The following is a 27,368-nucleotide window of genomic DNA, read 5'->3' as shown; positions in this document are numbered from 1 at the left end:
TACTCAAAGGAAAAGTTCAAGATTGCTAATGTGATTTATGATTTGGACCCACTACCTCTCAGATCTCATCTCTCCTGGTCCCCACATTGTAGCACTTCAGCCACACTGTCTTCCCCTCTTCTCCAAAACTGCTAGTCATTCTCTTCAGTAAGTCCCTTGAGTGGGAAAAGATTAGCATATTTTCACATTGCTTTAAAATGTACATCTTATAAGATAATTACATGGCTAAGTTGACTCATTTTTCTTTTTTTTTTTTTTTTAAGATTTTATTTACTTATTTGACAGAAAGAGATCACAAGTAGGCAGAGAGGCAGGCAGAGAGAGAGAGAGAGGAGGAAGCAGGCTCCCTGCTGAGCAGAGAGCCCAATGCGGGGCTCAGTCCCAGGATCCCGGGATCATGACCCAAGCCGAAGGCAGAGGCTTTTAACCCACTGAGCCACCCAGGTGCCCCAGTTGACTCATTTTTCTACACACGATTTATCCACTTTTAGTGTCATGTGACAAAAACAAAAATTATTCCTATTTAAAGCCACACCATATGAACTTCTGACCTTCAGTTTTCCTCCTATCAGCTGGCAGGTATTTCAAGTATTAAAAATTGTTTTAAACTATGTAATCACAAAGCATAATTAAAGTGGTAAATCTGTTACTTAAGGACAAAGTCACAAAATCTGTTTCATAGACAGAAATAATTTTTGTATTACCTGCTGTCAGACTCATTCCAATCACTCATTTCAATTGAAGTAAGATGAGAATGAATTACATATATAATTACTTAAATGGTCCATTTTATTCTTTCCATATGGATAAAATTAGTATTAGATAGATTGTGGTAACTACTTAGTAACCGATTTTGTTAACATTCATAGATAAGACATTAATTTTCCATTTTCTGTTATTCAGTTAAGAAGTAAATGAACATGGAAAGGGCACAAGCTTTGTGGGAAATCTTGTTAATTCTTTTGAGAAAATGGTGATTCTCCTCCATTATAAATGAAGAGAATTATTTTTATCAAAATGAAAAATCCTTTGCCTATTTTCTACAGGGGTTTTCAATATCACTACATTTGTAGAATTATCCACTTATAAAATAACAGGAAATTTATCTCATCAGAAGGTTATTATTTAGTAATAATTTTGCTTAAAAGTGTTCATATGTTATTGTGAACTGCTTTCAATAGGTTATTAAAAATATATTTAGAAACTCATATTAAGATGTAAGATTATTGCTTTATGAAATACTTCTCCTAAATTTCTGTTCTTCTGCTCCACAGAGATAATGAATAGTTTCAGAAGACAGAGGAAAAATTTTATAGATGCAGTGTTATCTAAATGTCCAAGAAAAAATGTATTCCAGCTAGTGATGAAAACGTTTTTTTCTGTGGCATATTTGTTAGTCTTGTGACATTTTGTTCCTCTTCTGACACATCATATACTACCTTGAATTAGAGATCTGGAACTGATTGTTTTCACATAATAAACTATCCACATTCTAAGTCAATATTCGATAGTGATAGAATATCCCACTCTATAAATATATCCTTATTTATTTACAATAATTTCTCAGTTGATGAACAATTAGGTTCCTACCTATATTTTTGTTATGTAAATAATTCTGCACTGAGTATTTATTTATGTATAAACTTTCACAATATTTTGTAGTTATAGTTTTAGAATTGGTATTATAAATCAGGAATGACACGGATATGACTAAATTGCCTTCCAAAAAGATGTCACTATTTATATTCTCATGAGAAGTGAATGGTATGGGTCCAGTTCTCTAGTACCTTATCCAGGTTTTATCTTTTTATAGATTATTCTTAGTACACACATTTTCTTACATGTTTCTTTGTTAAGTTGTTCATCTTTTGTTAATTAACCCCTAAGAATTAATTATCAATATTCAAAAATGTGTTATTATATGTGTAAAATATATTTTTATTATATGTGTTGCAAACATTTAATTCTGGTCAGTCACTGATTTAAAAATGTGTTCATAGTGTCTTACATCTTACATTTTTATGATGTGTTATACCTTATAGATAGTGTATTAATTTATCCATTTCTGTGAGTCTATTGCCTCAAAACTTAGTGGGCTTAAAACAAACCAAAAAAAATAATTTTCTTTCAGTTTCCCCGAGTGAAGAATCTGGACACAGCTCAGCTGGTCCACTGACTCAGGGTCTCATACAAGGCTGAAATCAAGGTGATAGCTAAATCCACAGTTTTATCATCAGGAAAAACGCCAAGAGGACCACTTCTAAGCTCTTTTGCAAGGTTGTTAGTAAGATTCGGTTCTTCCCACGTTGTTGGATGGAGGACCACAATTTTCCACTGTCTGCTGATTAGAGACCATCTATGACTCGTGGTTCCACGCCATGTGGCTCTCTCCATGGGGCACCTCACTTGACAGCAGATGGCTTCCATTTGAGTGTGCAAGTGAAAAAGCAAGAGACGGTAAGCAAAGCGGAAGCCAGAGTCTTTTTGTAACCAAATCTCAAAGGTGACATTATATCATTTTTGCCGTATTCTCTTCCTTTGAAGCAAGTCAACAGGGTCTGCTCACACGACTAGAGAGAAGATTACACAAGTGAGTGAATATTGGGAGGCAGGGATTTTTTGAAAGACATCAAGAGCTGTGTACCACAAATGTTAAATTTTTATTTATTCAAGTTTGTTTGAACTTCCCTTTATTATTTATAGCCTGACAGAAAAAATGTTTGAAGCTTATTTATAATTCCTTTACTGTGGCAAGGATAGTGCTTGGAATGTAACAAAGACTTATTAAATAGTTCTTGGATAAATGCACCAATAAGTAGACATAACACTAAAATATTGAATAAGTTCTAGAAATATTTGATTTAGTACTCTGTATGATAGAATGAAAAGATAGCTGTAATTCCCACTCCTTCACATGTCCATAGCACTTACAATGTGACTCCAGAGAACCTTCCTTCAAGAGGTGGGTACTATACCTTCACACCCAGAATCTGAGTGAGTTTCATGATTTGCTTTTGGAAACAGACTGTGGCTTCGATGACAGTGTACTAGCTCTGAGTTAGGGTACAAAGTGGTTTTTTTATGACTCTACTCTTTCTCTTTGAACTCTGTTGCTCTTATGTGACCAAGCCTGAACAAACATTTTTGAAAATTAGAAATCATGTGGATAAGACACAAACAGTCCAATTTTAGGAATCTACCACAAGCAGAGCAGCAGCCATCTGATTATCACAAAGTGATTGCAAACACGAAAACTATGTCCAACCAACAATATAAGGACCACCAGATAAACCTGACCCAAATTGTTGAACCATAGAATTGTGAGCCAAATGAATGTTGTGTTGAGGTGGCTTATTAAACAGCAAAATCTAAGTAATATACTCCCATGAATACTTTTCTTTTACTTTTTTTTTACTTCGTAAAATTCACCAGGGAATCCATCAGGTCCTAGATTTTTGGTTGTTGAGAGGTCTTTGATTACTAACTGAATCTCCTTGCAAGTAATCAGTCTGCTCAGATTTTCTATTTCATCATGATTTAATCTTGGTAGGTTTTATGTTTCTAGGAATTTATCCATATCTTCCAGGTTGTCCAATTTGTTAGCATATAATTGTTCATAGTAGTCTTTCATGATCCTATGTATTTCTGTAGCATCAGTTGTACTGTTCACCCTTTCATTTCTGATTTCATTTGTTTATATACATAACATTCTTGGTGCACACTTTCATTGAATATTTAAAAAATTGCTCCTTCATTGTTGTTTCACTTTATATTTCAGCTGTAAAAAGTGTGATATTAGGCTCATTGTTTTACCTGTGTAACTTGTTTGATTTGATCTTTTGTCTGGAAACTTTCAAGATTTAATTTTTCTCCTTGAATTTTAATGGGTTTGCTAGAATATGTCTTAGAGTTGATTATTCTCAGATGTTTTCAGTCAGCTAGTGAGAGCTTCAGAATCCCCAACAATATAAGTCATATTCTTTCCTTCTCTATCTTCCATGTTCATTAGTTTCTGACTTTTTACTTCTTTATCTCATTTTAAATTTCTTGGTTGTTTTCCAGGCTTTTTACAATATTCTTTATTAAATTTTTATTTTAAGTTATTCTCCTTTGGGTAACATGTAATAGAATATTCATTTACAAGATAAATTTGCATTTTCTCCCATTTCTTTCCCTTTTTTGTCCATTTCTCCTTTTAGTTTGAATTTCTGATTAGTTTTTCATATCTCCAATGCTTTTTGACTATAAATTTTTAGAGTATTAACATATTTTTCTTTATTTCATGAGCTTTTATTTTTTACATCTTTTATAGGGTCAGTTTCTTTCAGTTGACACATGAACAATTTTGTTTCATGATTTTCTGCATTAGTTTACTAAGGACCTTAGGGATTTATTTAGATTTTACAATATTGGGGTATTTTGCATGATTTTTTTGTTTAACTTTGTCCAAATATATCCTTTTTACATACAGTTATTTAGCTTCAGCATTCTGTCTTCAAATAATATTTATGGTGTGATTTTTCATAAAATTTCCATAGGTATGAGGTTTTATCGTTTAAGGAGGAAACTTGAGGAGATATTTACTACCATACCAACATTGTGTACAGGTAATCAGAATTCCTACTCCAAATATTCCACATTTATTTTTTACTTTTTTATATTTCTTGTTTGTTCTTGTAATCAACATTCTTACATTTTAAGAAGTTAAGTTTATCTTTGTTTATGATGTAAGGATATTCTTTAAATGCTTGATAAATTAAGGAAAAAATGGGACATAGCTGTAAACCATTACAGCTTCAGGAAACATCAACTATTTTATGAGCTATAAATGTCTAAAAGTTCAGTGATTGTTTCTGGAGGCATTTTGTTAAGGATTTAGAAGGTAAATGTATATTGCTGTCTTTACTGCAAATAAAAGCAAATTATTTCTCTTAAAAAACACAAAGACAATGATAAAATCAAGTTCACAAATGAAAAATGGCAAAATCATCAGTCTGCAAATAACAATCTCTCATAATCTGATTCCCAAAATAAACGACCGCCAAATAATATGTGTATTTAATATATAATTCAACAACTCATATGTCAAAACCCTTAAAATACAAATGCACTCTCACATATTTTACCTAAAATCCCACTATATAAAGGCAGTTAAGAATACACGTAGAGTGGGGGGAGGGCAGAATTTTCCAAATTTGTATGTAAATGGAAAATATTCAGCTATACCATAATTCCTTGTGCCAGATGAGGATAAAAAAAATACAGCAGGTGGTATTTTACTCTCTTTGAAAACAAAGCACCTAATTTGTTGAAATAAGCCTTGGACCCATGAGGAGATAATTTTTAAAATATAACAATTTAAAATGTGTAGACTGAATTGCAATCTGATATTAAACCTTGGATCTCTGACTCATCTTTTATACTCAGGAATATGGCACATTTGGGCACAATTATATTTCTCGACACATATGTTTATCAGACGATGGGGGTAATAATCACAATCTAAGGTCAAAGAAATGCAAGTGAGTCCAGCTAGGGAGATTTAATGGACAAGTATTATTCAAATTGGATCATGAAAAATAGGTTAGAGTTAGAGAAAGAAAGGAACAGGAGGAACACACCCAGTATGAGAAATAATGTGACGGTTGTAGAGAGCACTTGGTTGCCATCAGAATTACTCTCCTTCTCTATAGGATTGAACTATAGCTGGCCATGCAGACACCCATACAGAAAGTACACTTCAAGTTCCTTCTTTCAGGTAAATGCAGCCATATTAGTAAATTCTTGTCAATGAAATATAAACAGAAATGAAATAAGTCACTATCAACATTAACTCACCACTGGTTATAGGTCTCTCTATATTCTTTTCTCTTCCAGTAACTTAGATATTGGAAATACTGATATGATCATGAAGATGAAAACAAAAACTTTGGAAATTGGTAGAGAAACAAGATAGGAGGACTTGCCTCACTGAGTGACTATCAGAGTAAAGATGCCCAGCCAATTCCGACTATTTACTTTGAGACTCGTAATGAGAGAACTAAATTTCTAGCATATTTAATCCATTATGTTGTAGGGATCTCATTTTTACAATGCTTCAAACTCTTAACTATGTTAACTAATATTGAATAATATAGTAAGCACAAGTACAAAAGGGAGGAAGCACCATAAAACATTATGCGCTTGGCTTGTCTTATTTGATTATAATCTTGAAAAAAAGCTTGTGACTGAGGGAAATGTAGATAAAGGAATTCTATCATCTCTTCCAAGAAGTGTCTTCACAAAAAAGAGATGTGCAAGTTGATTTCTCTAATTGTAGAAAGGCTATTTATGGACAGTGGATTAAGATGACATACAGATTCTAAAATGTGAAGTCTCTTAAGACAAGGCTGAAGAAGCTGGAATTTTCCTCTCCAGATTTTGGCTCATAAACCTGCAGGCATAACTGAAGGAGGTAGGGTGTAATTAGCAAATTAGAAACAGAGAATTCCCTTTCGTTTCCATAAACGAATTAATTTTGACACATACATTTGGACAATAACATTATCAGTCTGTTTTTCTTTGTTCCCTCTCTTTGGATATAGAAGTAATTACAGGAAACATTTCACTTTGTTCCTAACTCTTCTTAAGGAAAATAATGTAAATGTTACCCTGAGTAACAACTGACAGGCAATCCTCTTGTTGAGGAGATAACAGGGAGTACATGCTCCTTCCAGTGTGGGTAGTTGTCTATTAATGCCAGCTGACTCTTGCCTTTAGAAAGCCAGGCTCAAATTTCTCTATCTGCTGTCATTGCTTTTGTTTTTGTTCTTGTTGTTGTTGTTTGTTTGTTCCTCAAAATAAGCCTGGAATCTGGGCTTTAAAATACAAAATTTCCTTGTCTTACGTGTCGGTAGAAAATTGTAGCTTATAATGCTGGGCTAACCTTTACTGTGACAACCAAAGTGACCACGTCTGTAGACCACATCTGGTCCACAGTCTACTAGCCTATGCTTTTTTGAGAACATTCCAGCAAGGGAGAAATAGTGAAAATACAATCCTGAAAAGAGACACCCAACTGATGCACAGATGATTTGAAATAAGCAAGTATTACTTAGGGTGAAAGAAAAGAAGGGAAATAATATTTCTTGTGCTCAAAATAGTTATTATATAAAATGTTTCACATAATTTTTTTTCATTATACTCACAAAAATCCTGTAGTTTGATATTTTATTTTCTTTTCTATAGTAAGTAAATTGGACCTTAAGAAAGTCAAATAACATACTGTTTTGGATTGAGTAACCCAAGAAGAAACCAAATAAATATATATGAGCGCAAATAGTTTCTTTGGAAAGAAATCTCATGAACAAATGGTAGGAAAGTGAGACAGGGAGAAAAGGAAAGGAAGTCAATATAGACTAGGTTAATGAATATATTACTTGGGTAGAATGTAATATGTTCAGACTTGGTATGCCCTGCCCCTATCCTCCCAAGGTATAAGGAAGCTGGGTTATGTATCCACTACACCTGCCTGTCACTTGTTGAAGACTGCTTCCAAGAACATTAATTGTCTGCCACCTCTCACACGCCTCATGCTGTGGCTGGAGAATATCCCTGTGGCCAGAGATAGTGCTCAGGCACAGAATTGCAGGTACTCCAGAATAAATCTGCTGGCATGTATGGATACCCTGAATGCTGAGGGGTTATGGAGTCCCAACTGTATCTTCCACACATGACCAAATTTGCTTAAGTGTTTAACTAGAGATGGGAGCAGAAACTAAAGGATGAACAAGTGAAGGGGATAAAGAAGAAATATTCAAATAGTAAGTAAAAACTAGAGCAATATGGCATTATAGAATTCAAGGGTGGTTGGAATAAGAGATTTATAAAAATTAATAGAATCAAATAAATTATCTATTAGTGTATAAAATACATTATATTCTCTTTGGAAAATTCTCAAAAGTTTAAATATTTGAGACTCATACTGAAATTTGAAATATGGACCAAATGATAATTTTTGTCTTCAGAGAACTTGAAATTACATGGAACATTGTCGGTAGAAGACAATATAGATTGTCTTACTCTTAACAATTTAGCTATGGACATTTAACATTACAAGGTAATTTTATTTTCCTCAATAGGGTATCAGATCTATTTTCATTTGAAGCTTTCAGATACTTATGTAACCTCACATTCAATCCAAATTGACCTGGCCTATTTATTACTTTGTTGTGGTGGACACATCTACAAGATTTATTTAATATTCCTTTTCAGTTCAGATCTCCTTAGGTAATAGTCCTTCATTAAGTCCACTTCCTGGCTGACTCCTCCTTGTCTTTTTTCTGCAAAATGTTTCTGGAAATTTATTCAGTTTTATATTTTTTTAAATTTTATTTTATTATTTTACTATTTTATTTTATTTTTTTATTTTTTTGTTAAGGATCCCAGCTGAGGAAAGGAGTAAAGATCATATAGCGAGATCTGTATTGATTCTATGATAATCACCAAGCAATCAAATATAAATAAAACCATTTTTTCCAGGTCAAATTCAGAAACACCAGAACCAATACAGATTTTGAAAGCAGAGTCTGGTTGTACATTACTAACTAGCACAGGAAGGAATAAATCTTGCCAAGCAACAGCTTGTTATTTGTACCCTCCCTGGAGGGAAAAGGTGATATTGACAAAGAACACACACAAGGTCACAATATGGAAAATAGGTTCACTAAATCCACACCAAACTCAGAATGATAACTGAGATTTGCATTGTCTTCTTGTTACTTTGCCCATACTTTTCTACTTAAAAGTTCGGTAATGTATTACTTTTTGTCAACTGATTTTTTTAGTTTCTGAAGTTTAAAATTTTGTCCTTAAAAGCATCTTTCAGTCAAAAAGCATAAAAGTTTGTCCCAAGTCTTGGTTCCATGACCCGTGAAAAAAGTAAAGAACACTAGATCTGTCAGAGAGAGAGCTGTTGCTTAGTAGCATATACTGGAGTGTCACTTTAGAAAAGAAAGATGTATTTATATGTGGAGCTAGATTTCCCAGAGAAGCAGTTTACACCATGCTCTGCAAAGTATTTATCTGGCAGTCAATAAATGACAGTGATGATGGTGATCTGTTAGACTTACAAGAGCACCTGAAGGTACTATCACGCCTGACTGATAAGCTGAGAAAAAAAAAAAAGTGAGAAATAGAATTGGGACCATGAGAGTTCCACTTGATAAATTGCCCACAGTTCATAGTCCATGAAAAAAGATTGAAGTTACTTTTGGGGACTAATTAATGGGAGATGGCAAATAATCCTGGAATTCCTAAATTGTTATACCCTGCTAATAAATACTGCCTAATGAACACTTCACATTTTGCTTTCAAATTATTTTCCATCAAGAAATGGTAGGGAAAAAAAAAAATCTACCAAGAGCCAACTCATCTTAACATAAAATGTTACCAACATAAAATGACCAAAATCACTATGTGTTAAGATTTTATGTAATAAGATGTTTTAGTAGTGATTAAGGTGAATGGAAAATAAAAATACAAAACTAAAAACTAAGATTTCTGAAAGAATGTAAAGAGATATTAAACTAAGATTAGTGGTTCACAATCTTTACATATCAGGATGGAAAGTGTGACTTATTGTTTTATCTTACAGTTTACTCTAAGGGATACTCGTAGATATGCTACCCTCCCTGGTGTTAAGCCTCAACATTTGGCAACTCTGTGCTGCATTAAATTCAGCAGTCTCAATGCAAAGAAAGAGGGAAATCTCACAAGCCAAATCATACAGAACTTCACCAGGGGAAAGAATGTGAAACAAGTTCAGGATACGGCAAAGAGCTCAGGGAACAGAGTTGAGAAAAGTTTCATCTATAAATAAAAGCAGCAGTACACTGTTGCCCCAATTTATATTTGAAGACATTATTCTTTGATGATTGCCTGTAGAGCAGTGCCAAGGTTTGACTCCTAATGGATTTACAGAGCCTTCTTTTGCACTTGTTCTATTCTCTGTGTAATTCTGAATTTCAAGCTGCTGGATAACCTAGAGGAGTTTATTGCTATGGCTACAATGAGGCATGATTGTGAAAATAGATCAGAATATTTGTTTTTCTAAGCATTCATTTTAAACACTTGTTTACAGCTTCTTCATGTTTTCAATTTGTTCATACAGTACCATTTTGGCTGTCCATTTCCCTTTGTTTTTACCACTTACCCCAAAGCAGAGATTTACCTATTACAACTAAAATCGCCACACTAAAAATGAATGCTATAAGCACTGTCCTTGGCATTAGCCACCTTTATTGCTCTAAGACTCTCATCTCGGTTTAGATTAATAATGACCATAGATTTAACAAGGTAATAAAAATTATTATCCCAACAACTATATCAATTCAAAGAGAGATATACATCATGAAATCCATGAACTATTTTTAACATTTTATTTACATTGAACTGCACCAATTACACAAATGTAGACCTCAGTAGCAAGACTATAGCAGTAGGAAAATATAAAATAGGTTGGAAAACAGGGCCTCAAGGTAGACTCCCCTTAGTTCTCCATGTTTTCCGGGCCTTAGAAATCTGAGCATCAAAAGTGTAAGCTTTCTACTTAAATTATTTGTAACTTGAGAAATGTATTTTATTAATAACTATCTCTGATAATGCTAACAGAATGCATTTAGGCTGCCATATTTCTACAAATAATCCTGCTAGTTTTTAGATCGTATAGTGCTATTAATGAGTCTGTGACGTAGATAGAAAATGTGGAGGTACATTTGCCTTATAGATAAAACCGACTAGTCTTAGATCTTATGTTAATAGATGGCAAATTCAGGATTAGATTCTTGCTGATTGCTTTGCTTTCCACAACAGAGTCAGCAACACATGTGGTTTCAGCTAATTGGTAAAAATCATTTTACACTCCATTCAGAACCTGACACAACAAACACTGACATATTAGAGGAATAGATGTTTAATAATGAAGGACTGTTAGCTCCACAATTCTATCTTTTCATCAAAATATTTTCAAAATGGTTAAGCTTGATTCCTTGCTTTTTATTGTTGTTGTTGTTTGTTGTTGTTTTTTAATCATATTAAAGCAATCTCCACAGAGGCTAAAGCCCTATCTCAGCATCCAGTGTAACATCTGTCACATAGTAAAAAGTCAACGTAGATTTTTTGAGTGAATGGATGGTTGGATGGTTCTCTGATTGCCTGCTGGGCTTGATGACTGCATTTTTTTTATTTATACCTAGGGATCTTGTTATTTGAAATTACTATTAGATTGTTTAAAATGAACAATAAAAACTAAGGAATTCTTCACTTCATCTACAGCAGTGATAATTGTAATGGTTAAATTATTCATTTCTTGACTTCACTTCTCATGAAATGATTCAAAGTGTCTAGGTTAGGATCTAAAAATCTGCATTTTTAACACATTCAGATTTATACTAATGCAAGCTGTGGATTATGTTTTGAGAATACTCTTACATGGTATATAGGTCTAATTAGAACAGACCCTGTTAACAATTCTTGAGCAAATCTAGGATAAAATTGTCAGACTTTAGATTCCATACATCTTGAAGTACTAAACTGATCTTTGAACTCCTGGCAGAAGTTTCACAAAGCAGTAAGTATTGCTATGAACATTAACAATAAAATTAAGAAATCTGCCTTGAGTATTTTTTTTTAATTTATTTATTTGACAGACAGAGATCACAAGTAGGCAGAGAGGCAATTATGTTTCTAAGAAATTTTCTCATTTTTAATTAAACAACCTCTAGTTAAAGACATTCTATTATTTCTTTAGCTTCTGGTCTTGGAAGTCATTTTAATGGAGGCAGGTCATCCAAAATTTGGGAAAATGTGCAGATCTAAAGGACATTTTTTGAGACTTTTCAGCTCACTCTCTTTAAAAATAATAAAATAAAATAAAATAAAAATAAATAATAAAAAAAATGGGGTGCCTGGGTTGCTCAGTGGGTTAAGCCTCTGCCTTCTGCTCAGGTCATGATCCCAGGGTCCTGGGATCAAGCCCGGCATCGGGCTCTCTGCTCAGCAGCGAGCCTGCTTCCTCCTCTCTCTGCCTTTCTCTCTGCCTACTTGTGACCTCTGCCTGTCAAATAAATAAATAAAATCTTTAAAAAAAAAAGAACCATCTTCTGAACCATCCAGAAAACCATTCTTCCTTTAGAGGCTCTGCCTTTAAAAAAAAAAAAAAAAAAGAGAGAGAGAGAGAGAGAGGGAGGGGGAAGCAGGCTCCCTGCCGAGCAGGGAGCTCAATGTGGGGCTTGATCCCAGGACCCTGGGATCATGACCTGAGCAGAGGGCAGAGACTTTAACCCCCTGAGCCACCCAGACACCTCAGGGTATAAGGTATAATTCTTGATTCAGATAGCTGGGTTAAAATCTTGGCTCTCTCCTTTAGTAGTTGTGCCTCCTTGGTCCCATTGTCTAACTTCTTTCTTCTTTAGTTGTTTAATTTGTACAATGTAGAAAAAAATAACATTTCCTTTTTTTTTTCCTAAGATTTTTGTAACAATAAAGTGGATTCATTAATGTAAGGGACTTAAAATCATAGGTGACATTTTATAAGCTCTTAGCAATATTTTCTCCCCCAAATCTATATTCTTCTTTTCCATTTTCCTAATATCCTTGGGATGCTAAATTAGAGATTCATAAAGACAACAATGATCAAACAAACATGAAGCTTAATAGAACTTGAAGACCGATTAACAGATCCTCTTCATCTTATAAATAAAATAAGTCAATTATGTTGAAAGATCACATATCTAGCTTGAGAAAGTGACTAAAGCTCCAAATTTTCTATGCTTCCTGTCTTATATTTATCTTTCAAAATGTATTTGTCAACCACTGATTGCCTGGGCTCGATCCCAGAGGTATAGTATGAACGTTTTTTTGTTTTTTTGTTTTTTGTTTTTTTTCTTGGGGAATGGGGTGTTATAGAATTCAGATTTATAGACTGAGATTTTCAGTATATGAAATCTAAAAATGCACTATAAGCCAGCATTTATATTTTCTTTAATAAGCTGATATTATTTGTTGTATACTTATTTACTGAGTAAACAATAATTCATGGGATATATTCCATCCCATGAGGTACTAAGGACAAACCTATTCTTGCCCATATTCTTGATTAAACAGATAGTGGACTACAGAAAAAAAAAATTGATCATTAACATTAAGAAAAAAGCCTTATGGGTAAAAATAAATGACTAAAAATGTCCTATAATATAGAATAATGAAAAATACAGAAATATCCACTTGACAAATTTCTGCCTTCAATTATTGTGATTTGTTTCTGTCATTATTTTAAAAACATTGGAAATCAAATTTCATTATCAACTAAAATAAACACTTTTCTTATTTTGGAAAAAAAAAAAAAAGCAAGTGCATGCTAAGGTATTATGGGCAATATAATGGTTAATATTTACTCATAGAGGATGCGGAAAAAGGGGAACAGTCCTACACTATTGGTGGGAATGCAAGCGGTGCAGCCACTCAGGAAAACAGCATGGAGCTTCCTCAAAAAGTTGAAAATAGAGCTACCCTATGACCCAGCAATCACACTACTGGGTATTTACCCTAAAGATACAAATGTAGTGATTCGAAGGGGCACCTGCACCTGAATGTTTATAGCAGCAAGGTCCACAAGAGCCAAACTATGGAAAGAACCTAGATGTCCATCAACAGATGAATGGATAAAGAAGATGTGGTTTATATATATATACAATGAAATACTATGCAGCCATCAAAAGAAATGAACTCTTGCTATTTGTAACAACGTGGATGGAACTAGATGGTATTATGCTTAGCAAAATAAGTCAATCAGAGAACGACGATTATCATATGATCTCCCTGATATGAGGAAGTTGAGAGGCAACGTGGGGAGTTGGGGGGGGTAGGAAATGAATAAATGAAACAAGATGGGATCGGGAGGGAGACAAACCATAAAAGACTCTTAATCTCACAAAACAAACTGAGGGTTGCCAGAGGGAGGTGGGTAGGGAGAGGGTGGTTGGGTTATGGACATTGGGAAAGGTATGTGCTATGATGAGTGCTGTGAAGTGTAAACCTGGCGATTCACAGACCTGTAACCCTGGGGCTAATAATACATTACATGTTAATTTAAAAATTTTAAAAAAATGGATGCCTGGGTGGCTCAGTGGGTTAAAGCCTCTGTCTTCAGCTCGGGTCATGATCCCAGGGTCCTGGGATCGAGTCCCACGTTGGGCTCTCTGCTCAGCGGTGAGCCTGCTTCCCTTCCTCTCTATCTGCCTGCCTCTCGGCCTACCTGTGATCTCTGTCTGTCAAATTAAATAAAATCTTAAAAAAAAATTTATAAAAAAAATTTAAAAAATACATATATATTTACTCATAGATAAACTAAGGCAATTTCTAAAGATAACTAGAATTCTTCATGAATTTTATACCTCTGTTCTATCATACCAGCAAGAATGGGCTTTCTTTACTAAATACTCTGAAGAAACTTTATCTAAGACTTAAAAATCATAGACAAAGTTACATATAGAGATAGCAATACAAAAAAATTTATGAGAGGGGAGCCTGGGTGGCTCAGTGGGTTAAGCCTCTGCCTTCGGCTCAGGTCGTGATCTCAGGGTCCTGGGATCGAGCCCCGCATCGGGTTCTCTGCTCAGCGGGGAGCCTGCTTCCCCGTCTCTCTCTGCCTGCCTCTGCCTACTTGTGATCTCTGTCTGTCAAGTAAATAAGTAAAATCTTAAAAAAAAATTTATGAGAGTTTCATCCTTTTTATCATATGTTGGACAAGAAAAGAAAAGGAGAAATGGGAAAGGAATAAAATCCTGAAATGCAAAATTTGCAAGAAAGGTGAGAATTCCTCTAATCCACTGATGCCATTTTATAGACAAACAATTAATTAATGAATATACATCCAGCTATATTATAATAGCAAAAGATGCCCGGATCTCTAACACTATAATTCATGTTCATTGCCATGTTAGCCTTTCATATAACTGAAGCAATAAATTCTAGGTTTTAACCAAAGATATCAGCACATTTTTAATATATGAAAAATACAGAGTGTCCTATGTACTTACATAGTGTCTTTAACAAAATATTTGTTTAATTAACATATATATGAGTTATATCTAAATATGTATGATTATATAATCAACAGAAATATAAAACACACACACATATATATGTGCACACACACAATATATGTACACACACAATTATATAGCAATACTCAAACAACACTGTTAATATTCTTTGATTGAAACAAACACAAAAGCTGTCTTAACCAATCATTAACACTAACACAAAGATCAAGTCTCTTTGTCACTTTCCAACATTAGCTGGTTTTTTTTTTTTTTCATAAATTTACTGAAGACTAATTCTAAAGTTTGTTTTTGTTTTTGTTTTTTTAAAGATCTTACTTAATTATTTGACAGAGAGAGAGAGACAGCGAGAGAGGGAACACAAGCCAGGGGAGAAGAAAAGGGAGAAGCAGACTTCCCACTGAGCAAGGAGTCCAATGTGGGCCTTGATCCCAGAACCCTTGGATCATGACAGGAGCCAAAAGCAGATGCTTAATGACTGAGACACCCAGGCACTCCTAATTCTAAAGTTTAAAAGGAACAGCAAAAAAACCATAACAGCTAACATAATATTAATGGAGCAAAAACAAAATCAGAAGACTGACACAACAGATCTCCAAGGCTTACTATAAAGTGATGGTGATCAAGAAAGGACAGGATTAGCAAAAGAATAGACAAATAATCAATAGAACAAAAGAGAGAGTCCAGAAATAGACACAGATAAATATAGACAGTTGATCTTTGACAAAGGAGAAAGGAGAGTCTTTTCAAAAAATAGTGCTGAGTGCTTGCTTGGGCAGCACATATACTAAAAAAAAAAAAAAAAAAAGAAAAGAAAAAGAAAAAAAATAGTGCTGGAAAGACTGGATATCCACATTAAAAAAAAAAAAAAACACCTTTCACAAAATTAACTTTCAAAATGTATTATAGGTGTAAATGTAAAATGCACAACAATGAGTCTCCTAGAGGATAACAAAATCTAGGTGATTTTGGGTTTAGTGGTAACTTTTTGGATTTAGTACCAAAGCACTATTGAAGAAAGAAAAATTTATATTTTATATCATTAATATCATTAACATTAATATCATATCATTAATATTAATTAATATTAAAATCTGCTGTGCAGAAGACATTATTTAGAGAATGAAAAGACAAGACATAGATTTGGAGAAAATATTTTTAAATACATATCTGTTACAGGACTGGAATCTAAAACATGCAAATAGTATTTAAAACTCAAAAACAAGGAAACAAACAGCCTGATTAAAAAGTGGGCAAAAGTGAATAGATACCTCACCAAAGAAAATACACAGGTAGAAAATAAGCATATGAAAATGATGCTAATCATCACATCATTAAGGTACAAAATAACAATGATATATCACTACAAACTTACTTAGAATGTCTAAAATCTAATAACAAATACAGTGATGATGTGGGCGGGAATCAAAATGTTACAGCCACTTTGAAGATAGTTTGGCAGTTTCTTACAAAGCTAAACATGTATTTACCATATAATCCAGTAATCACATTCCTTGGTATTTACCCAATGTATTTAAAAGATGTCCCCAAGAATCCTGAGCATGAATGTTTATAGAAGCTTTATTCATAATTGTAAAACTTGTAAGCAACCAAGATATCCATCAGTAGATGAATCAGCAAACAAATGGGGTACATTCATACAATGAAAAATTTTTCAACACTAAAAAAGAAATGAATTAAGACATTAAAAGACATGAGGTAAACTTGAATGTGTAATGCTAAGTGAAAGAATCCCATCTGAAAAGGCTACACCTTGTGATTTGAACTATTTGACATTCTGGAAAAGGGAAAACTAGGGAGACTATAAAAAAGATCAGTGATTGCTAATAGTTTACAGGAAGGAGGAAGCAAAGGGAATTTTTGGGCAGAAATTATTCTACACGATACTCAAATTGGTGAACATATTACACTATGTATTTGTCCAGACTCTTAGAATGTACAACACACAGTGAACTCTACTGAAAATTATGGATACTAGTTAATAATAATGTATCAATATTGGCTTCTCTTTTGTAACAAATGTTCCATACAAAAGTGAAATGTTAATAATGGGGGAAACTGGGGGATGGAGTGATGTGGGGGGTATTTATGAGCTCTCTATATTTTTCAATCAATTCGTCTGTAAACTTGCAGTACTCTAGAAATAGTACTAACTAAAGAAACAAAAAATAGTAATATGACACATTTTAATCATTTTAAAGAAAAAAAACAATATTAATCATGAATCAGTTACTGAACTACTTCATTATCATTAAAATTTAAACAAAAAATAAATACTATGAAAACCTTTTCGGATCACAGAAATTGTCCCCAGAACCACTTAAAAACTGTAGTTAATAAAGGCTTTTCGAAGAATTTGGAAACACACACACAATCTAAGTATGACAACATTAAAGAGTTACACATTTGGGGAATTTTTGCAAACTTTATTTAAATAGAGATTATTAAATACATTCTGAAAATTAGAATAGTTTGAAAGGATTAGCATATTTAAAAAAAATATTTGAGTATAGTTGACACACAATATCACCTTAGTTCCAGGTGTGCAACAATGATTCAACATCTCTATATGTTATGCAGTGCTTACCACAAGTGTAGCTACCATCTGTCACCATACAACACTGTTACAATATCATTGACTATATGCCCTATGCTGTGCCTTTTATTCCTGTGACTTATTCATCTGATAACTGGGAGCCTGTATCTCCCACTCCCCTTCACTCTTTTTGTCCATCTCCCCACTAACCTCTCCTCTGGCAAACATCAATTTGTTCTCTATATTTATAGATCTGAATCTGCTTTTTTGTTTTTAGATTCCATGTATGAGTGAAATGATACAGTATTTGTCTTTCTCAGCCTGGTGTGTTTTACTTAGCATAATACTCTCTAGGTCCATCCATATTGTTAAAAATGGCAAGATTGTATCATTTTTATGGCTGCATAGTATTCCACTGTGTGAGCATGTGTATGTGTGTGTGTGTGTATACATAACATCATTTACGGACACTTAGGTTACTTAGCTTACTTTTATATCTCGGTTATTGTAAAAAAAATGCTGAAAATATAAGGGTCCATGTATCTTTCTGAATTAGTGTTTTCATGCTCTTTGGATGAATACTTACTAGTGGAATTATTAGGCCATATGGTTTTCTATTTTTAATTATTTGAGACATCTCCATACTGTTTCACAATGGCTGCAACAGTTTACATTTCCACTGATAGTGCACAATTTTTCCTTCTTCTCCACATCCTCCCCAATGCTTGTTATTTCTTGTCTTTTTTATTTTAGCCATTCTGACAGATATAAGGTAATATATCTTTATGGTTTTGACTTGCATTTCCCTGATGATGAATGATATTGAGCATCTTTTCATGTGTCTATTGGCCATCTGTATGTCTTTTTTTGATAAATATCTATTCAGGGATGAGTATAATTCATCATCCTTAATCAGTGTGAGAAACTGAAAACTCACTGTGCCTCCAAAGACATAATTAAAATGAGATATTTTGTTGTGTTTTTTTCCTCAACTGAAAAATATTTAAATAAACAGCACATATTTAGAAAATGACTACTTTTAGTTAAGTTTAATTAATAAAGATTTCATTATTCTTGTTCTGGGCAAATCAAATATTGCCTTCCTCTAGGATAGGATTCTCTCTGGATATAATTCACATAGATAATGTCTCAAAAGTGACTTCCAAAGTATTCTTTTCTCTTCTACTTTTTTAAATTAAAAATAAATTCTTTAGACTTTAGGTTTATCATTTTCATTACAGTTCTTTTGAATCCAAGATGTTAATTTTCCCTAGTTTCCCTCTTTGATTTCTGAGTGCAGCCAGATTCCACCTTCAATATTGTGGTGGTTTTAATGTTTGTTGACCTGAGGATTGCAGCAACATGGTTTTATTTCTTTGTAGACCAATATGTAGTACAATTATATCACCTTTAGAATCAAAAATAAACAATGTATGTCTAGTTCATTGCTTTTACTACTTGAAAATATAGCTCAATTGCCTTCAAACTCATTAATTTTCTCTGTGTCTTCAAATGAAATGGTGTCTCATATAACACCTGAACAAGAATGAATTATTTTACTTCAAAAGATGAGGAGAAATAGTTACGTCCTATTGAACTTTTAATATAAACCAACTGCTCCTTGAAATACTTAATAATTACAGAAAAGACCTATAGGGAGATTCCAGACTCGATCTCTTTTAGAAGAGTAAATAAAACAGACAGGTAATTAAAAGCAGTATCAGTTCTTGGTTTCACTGCTTGGTATATATGCTCACTAAGGTTTAGCAGATCAGGAGTAGGACTGCAGAATACAAAGCCTTTGTCTGGTAGAAGATCTTTACTGTTTTTCACTGAAAATCTCAGCTATCAAAAATCTTCAACTTTTACAAACAATCCAGTACAAAGCAGATCTACTCAACAAATAAATTTTATGATAGACATGAATTGAAATGATATCAAATTGTGTGACAGTGTGTATGTATGTGTGCTAAATTGGTCTTATTTAGAAGATGTAAGCTTCATATATATGTATATGAACATGCCAAATTTCCTGAGGGCAACTATTTGAAGATTAGCTCTCTTTTCTCTTATTATTTCCCCAAATATTTAATAATTCTCAGTGCCTAGCCATGTTTCAGATATACTATCTACAGAACCAGTCAAACTTTCAAACTTTTCTCTTTCCTTTTAATATACTGTTTATAATCATATTCTACCCTAATGCACACCTCTCATCTTTGTTTCACCCATAATAAACATCTTAGGGGTAGAATGAAAGTAACTTTAATTTTCATTTCATTGAATCAGATGGATTTGGAAATGCTTCTTATGGTTTTGTTTTTTCTGTACTGCCCAATTCAATTAGTACCACTTATGTACTAGTCTAATTTAATGCCCACTTCCCATCTACAACCATGAAAGTTATGTTGTGTGTAATTTTGACATCCAAACGTACTTTCTCTGACTAGAATCTCTTACATGGCCTCAATGGGATCTTACTGAATGCACTATGGTTAATTGGCATTTGGAGTACAAAGTACTTATCCAACATCCATTCTTTTTCAAAGTTCTCTAGTGTCAGAACTCTGGATGACTTATTGCTGGATATTTACTTCACTTCTTAGTTTTATTTAATTTTATATTGATAGGACCAATTGGATATAAGTAGAATTACTGGGTTGGTTTTCCAAGAAAACTCTTTAAAGAAAGATGATTTTTTTTCATGACTGTTTTGAAAGTTTATTTCAGAAAGTTTTATTTCTGTTTTTGTTGGAATCATAGAGATGATGACTGAAGCTGCACAGGAAAACACATGGACATAAGACAATCCTCACAATAGGATGATGCGTTAAAATGATGCTTGTGAGAGAGGAAATTGGGATGTTAATGATTCCATAGACCTTCCACAACAGTTATGATGGACTCCCTACTTTGGAATTCCTTTGCATGAGAAAAATATCAACCTTTATCTCTCAATGTTATTTAAATAATTTATTCTAGAAAACAAATGTAATTCCTAATGCATACAACTGTTCAGTGCTTGTCTTAGCCTATTAATAGAGATGCTACCAGCTAGATGTCTGAAGGCGTTCACCTGGCTTAAAGTGAGCTTGCCACAGACATCTTCTCTTTCCAAACCAGGGTTACAACTGGACTGACCCCTGTGGCTTTTATTATGCTTGCAAAATGCCCTTCAGCAACAACCATCAGGGAACTTTGAAAGAAATAAATGTTTATTACTTACAGGATCTGGAAATGACACAATACCCCCGGGACCCTCTAGGAGAGAGAGAGAGAGAGAGAGAGAGAAAGCTCATACACTGGGGGTTCTGCTTTTATTGGGGTCAAGAGTGGGAGCCTCAGATTTCACAGGTTCAGTCTTTAAGGGTGAATTTAAAACATAACAGTGGGAATTTAAAGTGAGGGAAACAGAAAAAACATGGAGGTGAGTAACTGAAATCAACCAAATTTTCTAAAACACAGGAGCCTAGTTGGAGGAGAGGGGGTTGACGTTGTGGTCTGGCTCTTTATCAAACCCTGTGGCTGGTAAGGTGTTTATTCAACATAGTTGGCTTTGAATGGATACTTTGAATGGATACCCTTCCAAATGGATACTAGCAATCAAAGCTTAAGTCAGGTACTTTCATTACCAAAAAGAAAAAAAAAAAAAAAAGAATCTGATAGGGCTCACACTACAATAGCATTACTTCAGTTCAAAAAATCCAAATCAGATCATTTATATACATTCTTAGGTAGCCAGTTACATACTGGGCTTAATTTTACTGGGCTTAGTTGATTAGTAAAAGTGGAAGCTGATACAATTGGACAGGAGAATTATTTTCAGGTCATACTCAGTATTGAACCTCCATAATTCGCAGTAGAATCAAGTCATAAAACTGTCCCAACACTGCAGTACAGACTGGAAAACAAGCAAAAAATTCACAAGCAATAGATGCAATTCAAATCCTGCGGGAGCATATAGTCAAGAAATATGTATTAGAACTTATATTTAAATTTTCAACCCTTAAAAATTATTAAAAAAAAATTGAGAATTGCCTCAGTTTGCCATCAAACCACTTTAGTTTATAAATCTCAAAAAGAAAAATGCTGTACCTCTATCAAAACCAGTATAAAAAGTTGAAGTTCAAACATAGATCTGGAAGTCCCAGATGCCCAGGCTCCCTTTGTCTTCTTTATCTTTGGTACAACTTAAAGTTCAGCAGAATAAATAAAGGTAAAATATATTTGATGACACTTGATGATAGTTAATTTTTTTAGGGAAAATAACAAATGACTTCCACATATAGGGAGAAAAAATGGTAGTGGTGACAGTGGAAAAGAATCCACAAAAATCAGGGGTGCCTGGGTGGCTCAGTGGGCTGGGCCTCTGACTTCTCTGTTCATGATCTTGGTGTCCTGGGAATGAGCCCCGCATCAAGTTCTGTGCTCAGTGAGGAGTCTGCTTGTCCATCTGTTTCTCCCTCTGGCCCTCCCCCCACTTGTGTTCTCTCTATATATATCTTATAAATAAATAATAAATAATTTTTTAAAAAAATCCACAAAAATCATAGATAGAAACATTCTGATTTGTCCAGCAAAATACAGTTATACAAATCATTAATTCTTAAAAACAAAATCATTAAGGCTTTACTGTTTTCTTAGTTTTTGCTTTTGCTAAAAAGTATGACTAATTATTTAACAAGGTGAATATCACTCTGTAATTTTAAAGTGTGAAATGAAGTTTGGAAATAAATAGCTTGAGACATAGTATAATTAACGCAGGCAGGCCAGTTGAAGAAGCAGCAGGGGTCCTACAGGATCAGCCAAGAGGGTTCTTGGCTTCATGCAGGATGGAAATCAAATGTGAGCCAGCAGGAAGTGAAAGCAGAGTTTATTGAAGATATATTTATCTATAGAGAGGGAGAGAGAGAGAGATGGATGGAGTATCCATGAAACTTGGAAAGGAAAAGAGCATAAGTTTCTTTGCTTGGAATCTGGGTTTTTACTGGTGATTGTGGTCTGGTGCAAGTGTCCTCTTAGGCAACTTGGAACTGTTCAGAATAAGGACAGGGTCTGGGTGTCCTTCATAAGTCACTCATTCCCTGAAGCCAGGGGTCTTGGTGTCAGGTGTTTGGAGTCAGTGGTTTTGGAGAATTTTTATGAGGACCCTGCCCAGTCATGCCTTAGATATTATTTATAGTGCTGGAACACTCCAAAGATATCATTCTTTCTTTGTCCCTTACAAGGAGGACATATGCTATTTGTATTACAAGGTGTGTGTAGAGTGGGGTGGGGATGCAGGTTCTAGCAAGAATAGAAACTGGATAAGAAGTAAAAGAAGGAAAAAAAAAAACCAGCTTTTTCTTTCATGGAGTCTCTTTAGTTTCCCTGCCTCATAATTATGTCAGCTATGATTGAATGATTGCCCTAATTCTCTACACATTTCTATTTTCATCCCTTTTGAAATATATCTTTCCAGGGGCACCTCAGTGGCTCAGTCAAACATCTGACTCTTGCTTTCAACTCAGGTCATGATCTCAGTGTTGTGAGATCGAGCCCCAGGTCAGACTCTGGGCTCAGCACACACACTCTCTCTCTCTCTCTTTCTCTGAAATAAACAAATAAATATCTTTCCAGATCCCTCCATCAAAGGGCAGAGTCTATATATCCACTCCTTGAATCTGAAGTAGCTAGATGACTTACCAGTGGAATTTCTGAACCTAAGCCTTAACAGGATTTTATACATTTTCTCCTAGACTTTGTCTTATCCATGAAAGCAAACCAGTACTATTTTGCTGGAGGATAAATACACAGTCGAGAGCTGAGGTACCCCAGCTAAGAACCATATGACTCCCAGATGCAAAGCCACATAGCTTCAGTAGCAGCCATTTAAGGGAGACCAGCAGATACAAGAACCCCTCAACCTGGCCTAATTTTTAACATATGAGGAACAGTGAATTATTGTTTAAAATACTTGGCTTTGGGGTGCTTTTTCACAGAGCAATAATATAGCAAAAATTACCAGTACAATAGCCTAAAACGGTTACATTATTCTGAGACACTAAAAAGATGTTGTAATTGTACTATAGCAAGCTATTATAATAAGGTATTATAATACTTTATTCAAAATAGAAAAGCAGAGAGAAAGTAAGTTTGGCAAACATGCAGATTTAGTTACAAATTTCATCATTACTATCTATGTAAAAATAGGGGCACCTGGGTGGCTCAGTTGATTAAGCACCTACTCTTGGTTTTGGCTCAGGTCATGATTTTAGGGTCATGAGATTGAGGTCCCTGTCCAGCTCCAAGTTCATCCCTGGGAGTCTGCTTAAGATTCTCTCTCTTCCTCTATGTATGTCCATCCCCCAACTCATGTATACAGGGGATTGCATATGCCCTCTCTCTAAATAAGTAAATAGGTAAATAAACTGATAAGGGAAATGATGGCAGACTGAGCCAACAAAGGAGTCCCAGTCCCTGTGCTGGGGATCTTCCCGGTTCTTCTCTGTATTCTGCTTCCCCCGCACGCCAGTCTAGGTTTCTCCCCCTGTCCTGCTTCCCAAGGGACCAAAAGTACCAATATAGGGAAGGGGAAGTGTATAAATTACCCCCTTTGTTTGTGCTGGGGGCTCAGACCTTTGGAGATCACTCTCCTCTGAGCCTGCCGGTGTTAAGTAAATCTCCTATCCTCTAAGATCTGAGTGCCTCTTGATTCTTCTGTTGGGCAATCCAGTCCAGGTTCCATAACAAAACAATACCTTTACTATCTATGTAAAAATAGAAAATTAATTAGCTTATTTGGGCATTACTTTCCTCATCTGTAAACTTCCCTAATAATATGATCTACCCCTTTGGTGTTAGCAAATAGCCCTGCCTATTAAAAACAAAATGATCAAAACAAAATACTATAAATCATTTTTAATGCTTACCTACATAAAGATTCTGTGAACTAACATATATGCTAGTCATCTAGCTCTCTTACTAAATGAGTTACAAAAAAATCATTTACTATTTAAATATCATCATCATCATCATTAGTTAATGAATGCTACCAAAAGTTCTCAAGCTCAGAAAATGGAAATTATTTTAATAATCCTTTTAAAAATAGTTTATATGCTGGATTCATGTTTTGTTATCTAAATTTAATGCAAAAAGATGTATTGATGGATCACATAGAGTTTTGTTGAACATAGATATAGTGAACTCAAACTTTTAAAAGACATGTGAACACATAAAATACCCAGTAACTTTTTGAAAAACATATGTCAATTCTATTCACACAAATAATATTGCAAGCAAGACTGCATTGACTAAAACCAGTTACATTAAAGATTCCTAAGTAAAAAATAATATTAAGAAAACTTTTATATTAAAGGATATTTTTTCAAAAGCAGTTATTACTTTGGAACATATAAAAGAAAATAAATATATTATGTGTAATATTTATACTCCATGACTAGGTGTGACTTATTCCACAAATGCAAGATTATTTAAATATTGAAAATCTATCAATATAATCAACCACATTGATAAGCTAATGAAGAAAACTTAGATAATCATCAATTGATATAGAAAAGTCATGAGGGACTTACAATTTAGAAGTAATCATCTAATCCAACAAAATTACAGGACACAATAAAAACATTCAAAAATCAATGTGTTTCTACGTACTAGAAATGAACATTCAGCAACCACAATTTAAAATATGGCACCATTTAAAATTGTTTCAAGGGAAATAAAATACTTAGATTTAAATCTACAAAACATGTACAGAATCTATATGGAGAAAAATTACCCAAAAAACCTTGATAAATAGGGGTGCCTGGGTCACTCAGTGGGTTAAAGCCTCTGCCTTTGGATCAGGTCATGATCTCAGGGTTCTGGGATCGAGACCTGCATTGGGCTCTCTGCTCAGCAGGGAGCCTGCTACCTCCTCTCTCTCTGCCTACTTCTCTGCCTATTTGTCATCTTTGTCTGTCAAAAAACAAACAAAAAACAAACAAACAAACAAAACCCTGATAAATAAAGGAAGAGACATACAGTGCTCATGATTTGGGAGATCTGACATAGTTATTGCATCAATTATCCCAAAATTGATCTTTAGGATCAGCAAATGCCTACTAAAATTCCAGCAAGTTGGGCCTTTTTTTGTTTGTTTTTATCTATATTCTTTTTTTTTTTTTAAGAATTTATTTACTTACTTGAGAGAGAGAGAGAGGGTAGGAGCGGGGGCAGGAGTGTGCAAAAGGGGAGGGAGAGGAAGACTCCCGCCTAAGCAGGGGGCCCAATGTGGGCCCCTCCCTGCCCAATCCTAGGACTCTGAGATCTTGACCCTTGCAGAAGGCAGCTGCTTAACCTACTGAACCACCCAGCGCCCCTGTCAACAAACATCACAAAATCTATGGAAACTAAAATGTACTAGAATACCTAGAATAATGGTTTAAAAAAAATAAAGTGAGAGGAAACACTCTACCTAATTTTACGAATACTAGTTATCCACAGCAATTCAAGACAGTGTCTGTGGTATTGAAAAGATAGGGACCCATAGATCAAAGGAAGTTTAGAAAAGACAGAAATAGATCCACACAACTAGGTGCAATTGGATTTTGGCAAATTTACAAAGACAATTAAATGAAGTATGAGTGACTTTTCAACAAATATTAAGCATGGAATCTCATGGTCTGTAAAAGAAAATATTGATAAATTGTACTTCATCAAAATATAAAATTCATGCTTTGTGAAAGACCCTGTTGAGAGGATGGATAAACAAGCTACAACTGGGAAAAAATATTTACAAACTACCTACTAGACAGAGGATAAGTTTCTTACATATTTAAAGAACTCTTGAAACTTAGAAAAAATCAGAAATTCAATTAGAAAATGGGCAAATACCATAAGCAGATATTTTACCAAAGATGACATCCTGATGGCAAGTAAACATATGAATATGTTTAATACCATTAAGCAGTAAGGAAATGAAAATTTAAATCATGGCCTATTAGAAAGATTAAGCTAATAAGATATGATAATACTGAATGTTGGCCAGGTAAAGGATATCCTGAAGTTCTCATAAATTGCTGATAAGACTGTACAATGGTGTAACACTCAGGAAAATAATTTGGCAATCTTGTAAAACTAAAATACACTTACTATGTGACCTAACAACCCCATTCCTGGGATTTATCTCAGGGAGATGAAACCTTGTGTTCACATACACACAAAATTGTGCATGGATATTCATGGAAGATTTATTTGTAATAGCCAAAAATTATAAATAACCCTGTTGTTGTTCAGCTAGTAAATGGTTTAACAAACCATGGTGTATCTATGCCATGAAATATTGCAAAGGAATGAACTATTGACATGCTCTATGGATCTCAAGGTGCTGAGTGGAAATGTCAGTCTCAAAAGGCTACATATTATACATTCCATTTGTGTAAGGTTTTTGAGCCAACATGTGGACAGAGAACAGATTGGCTGTTGATGTAAAATAAACAGTCAGAGTTTAGCAACAGTGGGGTTGGTACAGACACAAAGAGGTAGTATAAGGGAGTTTCTCTGAGATGATGAAAGAGTTCTGCTTCTTGTTTGTGGCAGTGGTAAAACAAATCTATATGTGGTGAAATTTCATTGAATTACACACTGAGAGACAAGTGAGTACCCGTAGAAATTGTTAAGATATGACTAAAATCTGTAGTCTAACAGTATTATATTGCTATCAATTTCCT

This window comes from Martes martes (genome assembly GCF_963455335.1).
Source record: "Martes martes genome assembly, chromosome: 6".
Classification (NCBI taxonomy): Eukaryota; Metazoa; Chordata; class Mammalia; order Carnivora; family Mustelidae; genus Martes; species Martes martes.
Note: the sequence above shows the minus strand (reverse complement) of the source record.